This window comes from Heptranchias perlo, unplaced genomic scaffold, assembly GCF_035084215.1.
Source record: "Heptranchias perlo isolate sHepPer1 unplaced genomic scaffold, sHepPer1.hap1 HAP1_SCAFFOLD_63, whole genome shotgun sequence".
In the NCBI taxonomy this organism is placed as follows: Eukaryota; Metazoa; Chordata; class Chondrichthyes; order Hexanchiformes; family Hexanchidae; genus Heptranchias; species Heptranchias perlo.
This window is the reverse complement of record NW_027139655.1, coordinates 2,964,502-2,970,501: the sequence shown is the minus strand read 5'-3', so window position 1 is coordinate 2,970,501 and position 6,000 is coordinate 2,964,502.

The following is a 6,000-nucleotide window of genomic DNA, read 5'->3' as shown; positions in this document are numbered from 1 at the left end:
GACTGAGTCCAATCCACTGTGTAATGTACAGAATGTAATATAAGATATGGACTGAGTCCAACCCACGTTGTAATGTGCAGAATGTAATTTAAGATATGTGCTGAGTCCACCCCACTGTGTATTGTCCAGAATGTAATATAAGATATGGACTGAGTCCACCCCACTGTGTATTGTCCAGAATGTAATATAAGATATGTTATGAGAACACCAGATATTTAATGAGTAGCCAACCGAGTGTCCCCAGTGATCCCGCAGTCAACCCACAATGATGCCAGGGTGCAGCCAGGGTTCCCAGCTTGCACCCAGTCATGCCAGAGTGATGCCAGAGTGGCGGTCTTGATGTTCAGACCACTACCACAACAATGTCCCAGTGACCCCGCTCCCCCAGTGTCCCCTGAATGTCCCAGTGACCCCCCCAGTGTCCCCTGAATGTCCCAGTGACCCCCCCCCCCCAGTGTCCCCTGAATATCCCAGTGATTCCAGTGTGCACCCAGTGACCCCAGAGTAACCCAGACATTACTCACGTGCTCCCCATCGGGTCCAGGCTGTGGTGAAGGTCTCAGTCAGTCCGTCCCCAGCGGAGAGAACGATGCTTGGCCCAGGATTTCTCCCACTCCTCCTCCTCCTCACAAAATGTCTCTTTCTGGATCATCTCCTTGCAGCATTTCATCAAAAAGATTCCTGAGGGGAGAGAGAGGGAATTGATTAAAATACAAAAGCAAGGGATTAAAAAGGCACAGCAAGAGGCCAGAACTCCCTCCCTCCCACTCCCTCTCTCACTCTCTCTTTTTCTCACCCCTCACTCTTTCTCCCACTCCCTCTCTCACTCTCTCTCACTCTCCCTCCCTCCCACTCTCCCTCTCCCTCCCTCTCCCTCTCACTCTCTCTCACTCTCCCTCCCTCCAACTCTCCCTCTCTCTCTCACTCTCCCTCTCCCTCTCCCTCCCTCTCCCTCTCTCACACTCACACTCCCCCAGTTGCACAGAATCTCGCCCGAATCCAAGTCTGCAGCTTGTTTCTCCCCTGCCTTTCCTCTGAATGCCTCCAACCGGTTCCGCACTGCCTGTCTGAGCTGCTCAGTGTTTGCTGCAGGGTCCAACCCTCCCCCTGGGTGTGTTTTCTCTTCTCTCCGTGGGCTTCACACACACCTGCTCTGGACATTGTTGCAACTTTATAATGCACGGTGCACTCACTGTTTAAAATACAAGGTGCTCTCACTGTTTAAAATACAAGGTGCTCTCACTGTTTAAAATACAAGGTGCTCTCACTGTTTAAAATGCACGGTGCTCTCAGTTTAAAATACAAGGTGCTCTCATTGTTTACAATGCATGGTGCTCTCACTGTTTAAAATGCACGGTGCTCTCACTGATCAAAATACAAGGTGCAATTGCTGTTTAAAATACAAGGTGCTCTCATTGTTTAAAATGCACGGCGCTCTCACTGTTTATAATGCACGGCGCTCTCACTGTTTATAATGCACGGTGCTCTGACAGTTTGAAATGCACGGTGCTCTCACAGTTTAAAATACAAGGCGCACTCACAGTTTAAAATGCACGGTGCACTCAATGTTTATAATGCACGGTGCTCTCACAGTTTAAAATACAAGGTGCTCTCACAGTTTAAAATACAAGGCGCACTCACAGTTTAAAATACAAGGTGCTCTCACAGTTTAAAATACAAGGTGCTCTCACAGTTTAAAATACAAGGCGCACTCACAGTTTAAAATACAAGGCGCACTCACAGTTTAAAATACAAGGTGCTCTCACTGTTTAAAATACAAGGTGCTCTCACAGTTTAAAATACAAGGTGCTCTCACTCTTTAAAATGCACGGTGCACTTACTGATAAAAATGCACGTTGCTCTCACTGTTTAAAATGCACGGTGCTCTCACTGTTTAAAATGTATGGTGCTCTCATTGTTTAAAATGCACGGTGCTCTCACTGTTTAAAATGTATGGTGCTCTCATTGTTTAAAATGCACGGTGCTCTCACTGTTTAAAATGCACGGTGCTCTCACTGTTTAAAATGCACGGTGCTCTCACTGTTTAAAATGCACGGTGCATTAATGTTAATAATGAACGGTGCTCTCACTGTTTAAAATACAAGGTGCTCTCACTGTTTGAAATACAAGGTGCTCTCACAGTTTGAAATACAAGGTGCTCTCACTGTTTAAAATGAACGGTGCACTCACAGTTTAAAATACAAGGTGCTCTCACTGTTTAAAATGCACGGTGCACTTACTGATAAAAATGCACGTTGCTCTCACTGTTTAAAATGCACGGTGCTCTCACTGTTTAAAATGCACGGTGCTCTCACTGTTTAAAATGCACGGTGCTCTCACTGTTTAAAATGCACGGTGCTCTCACAGTTTAAAATGCACGGTGCTCTCATAGTTTAAAATACAAGGTGCTCTCACTGTTTAAAATGCACGGTGCATTAATGTTTATAATGAACGGTGCTCTCACTGTTTAAAATACAAGGTGCTCTCACAGTTTAAAATACAAGGTGCTCTCACTGTTTAAAATACAAGGTGCTCTCACTGTTTAAAATACACGGTGCACTTACTGATAAAAATGCACGTTGCTCTCACTGTTTAAAATGCACGGTGCACTTACTGATAAAAATGCACGTTGCTCTCACTGTTTAAAATGCACGATGCTCTCACTGTTTAAAATGTACGGTGCTCTCATTGTTTAAAATGCACGGTGCTCTCACTGTTTAAAATGCACGGTGCTCTCACTGTTTAAAATACAAGGTGCTCTCTGTTTAAAATGAACGGTGCACTCACAGTTTAAAATACAAGGTGCTCTCACTGTTTAAAATGCACGGTGCACTTACTGATAAAAATGCACGTTGCTCTCACTGCTTAAAATGCACGGTGCTCTCACTGTTTAAAATGCACGGTGCTCTCACTGTTTAAAATGCACGGTGCTCTCATTGTTTAAAATGCACGGTGCTCTCACTGTTTAAAATGCACGGTGCTCTCACTGTTTAAAATGTATGGTGCTCTCATTGTTTAAAATGCACGGTGCTCTCACTGTTTAAAATACAAGGTGCTCTCACTGTTTAAAATACAAGGTGCTCTCACTGTTTAAAATGCACGGTGCTCTCACAGTTTAAAATACAAGGTGCTCTCACAGTTTAAAATACAAGGTGCTCTCACTGTTTAAAATGCACGGTTCACTTACTGATAAAAATGCACGGTGCTCTCACTGTTTAAAATGCACGGTGCACTCACTGTTTAAAATACAAGGTGCTCTCACTGTTTAAAATGCACGGTGCTCTCACAGTTTAAAATGCACGGTGCTCTCACTGTTTAAAATGCACGGTGCTCTCACTGTTTAAAATGCACGGTGCTCTCACTGTTTAAAATACACGGTGCTCTCACTGTTTAAAATACAAGGTGCTCTCACTGTTTTATAATGCACGGTGCACTTACTGATAAAAATGCACGGTGCTCTCATTGTTTAAAATACAAGGTGCTCTCACAGTTTAAAATACAAGGTGCACTCACTGTTTAAAATACAAGGTGCTCTCTCCCCCTATCCCTCCTCTCTCTCTCCCTCCCTCTCACTCTCTCCCTCACACTCCCCCAGTTGCACAGAATCTCGCCTGAATCCAAGTCTGCAGCTTGTTTCTCCCCTGCCTTTCCTCTGAATGCCTCCAACCGGTTCCGCACTGCCTGTCTGAGCTGCTCAGTGTTTGCTGCAGGGTCCAACCCTCCCCCTGGGTGTGTTTTCTCTTCTCTCCCTGGGCTTCACACACACCTGCTCTGGACATTGTTGCAACTTTATAATGCACGGTGCACTTACTGATAAAAATGCACGTTGCTCTCACTGCTTAAAATGCACGGTGCTCTCACTGTTTAAAATGCACGGTGCTCTCACTGTTTAAAATGCACGGTGCTCTCACAGTTTAAAATGCACGGTGCTCTCACAGTTTAAAATACAAGGTGCTCTCACTGTTTAAAATGCACGGTGCATTAATTTTATAATGAACGGTGCTCTCACTGTTTAAAATACAAGGTGCTCTCACAGTTTAAAATACAAGGTGCTCTCACAGTTTAAAATACAAGGTGCTCTCACTGTTTAAAATGAACGGTGCACTCACAGTTTAAAATACAAGGTGCTCTCACTGTTTAAAATGCACGGTGCACTTACTGATAAAAATGCACGTTGCTCTCACTGTTTAAAATGCACGGTGCTCTCATTGTTTAAAATGCACGGTGCTCTCATTGTTTAAAATGCACGGTGCTCTCACTGTTTAAAATGCACGCTGCTCTCATTGTTTAAAATGCACGGTGCATTAATGTTTATAATGAACGGTGCTCTCACTGTTTAAAATACAAGGTGCTCTCACTGTTTGAAATACAAGGTGCTCTCACAGTTTGAAATACAAGGTGCTCTCACTGTTTAAAATACAAGGTGCACTCACAGTTTAAAATACAAGGTGCTCTCACTGTTTAAAATGCACGGTGCACTTACTGATAAAAATGCACGTTGCTCTCACTGTTTAAAATGCACGGTGCTCTCACTGTTTAAAATGTATGGTGCTCTCATTGTTCAAAATGCACGGTGCTCTCATTGTTTAAAATACAAGGTGCTCTCACAGTTTAAAATACAAGGTGCTCTCACTGTTTAAAATGCACGGTGCATTAATGTTTATAATGAACGATGCTCTCACTGTTTAAAATACAAGGTGCTCTCACAGTTTAAAATACAAGGTGCTCTCACTGTTTAAAATGAACGGTGCACTCACAGTTTAAAATACAAGGTGCTCTCACTGTTTAAAATGCACGGTGCACTTACTGATAAAAATGCACGTTGCTCTCACTGTTTAAAATGCACGGTGCTCTCACTGTTTAAAATGCACGGTGCTCTCACTGTTTAAAATGTATGGTGCTCTCATTGTTTAAAATGCACGGTGCTCTCATTGTTTAAAATGCACGGTGCTCTCACTGTTTAAAATGCACGGTGCTCTCACTGTTTAAAATGCATGGTGCTCTCACAGTTTAAAATGCACGTTGCTCTCACTGTTTAAAATACAAGGTGCTCTCACTGTTTAAAATGCACGGTGCACTTACTGATAAAAATGCACGTTGCTCTCACTGTTTAAAATGCACGGTGCACTCACAGTTTGAAATACAAGGTGCTCTCACTGTTTAAAATACAAGGTGCTCTCACTGTTTAAAATGCACGGTGCACTTACTGATAAAAATGCACGTTGCTCTCACTGTTTAAAATGCACGGTGCTCTCACTGTTTAAAATACAAGGTGCACTCACAGTTTAAAATACAAGGTGCTCTCACTGTTTAAAATGCACGGTGCACTCAATGTTTATAATGAACGGTGCTCTCACTGTTTAAAATGCACGGTGCACTCCTTGTTTAAAATGCACGGTGCTCTCACAGTTTAAAATAGAAGGTGCTCTCACAGTTTAAAATACAAGGTGCTCTCACTGTTTAAAATGCACGGTGCACTCAATGTTTATAATGAACGGTGCTCTCATTGTTTAAAATGCACGGTGCTCTCATTGTTTAAAATGCACGGTGCTCTCACTGTTAAAAATGCACGGTGCTCTCACAGTTTAAAATGCACGGTGCTCTCCAGTTTAAAATACAAGGTGCACTCACTGTTTAAAATGCACTGTGCTCTCACTGTTTAAAATGCACGGTGCTCTCACATTTTAAAATACAAGGTGCACTCACGGTTTAAAATACAAGGTGCTCTCACTGTTTAAAATGCACGGTGCTCTCACTGTTTAAAATGCACGGTGCTCTCACTGTTTAAAATGCACGGTGCTCTCACTGTTCAAAATACAAGGTGCAATTGCTGTTTAAAATGCTCGGTGCTCTCACTGTTTTAAATGCACGGTGCTCTCACTGTTCATAATGCATGGTGCTCTCACTGTTTAAAATGCACGGTGCTCTCACTGTTTAAAATGCACGGTGCACTTACTGATAAACATGCACGTTGCTCTCACTGTTTAAAATACAAGGTGC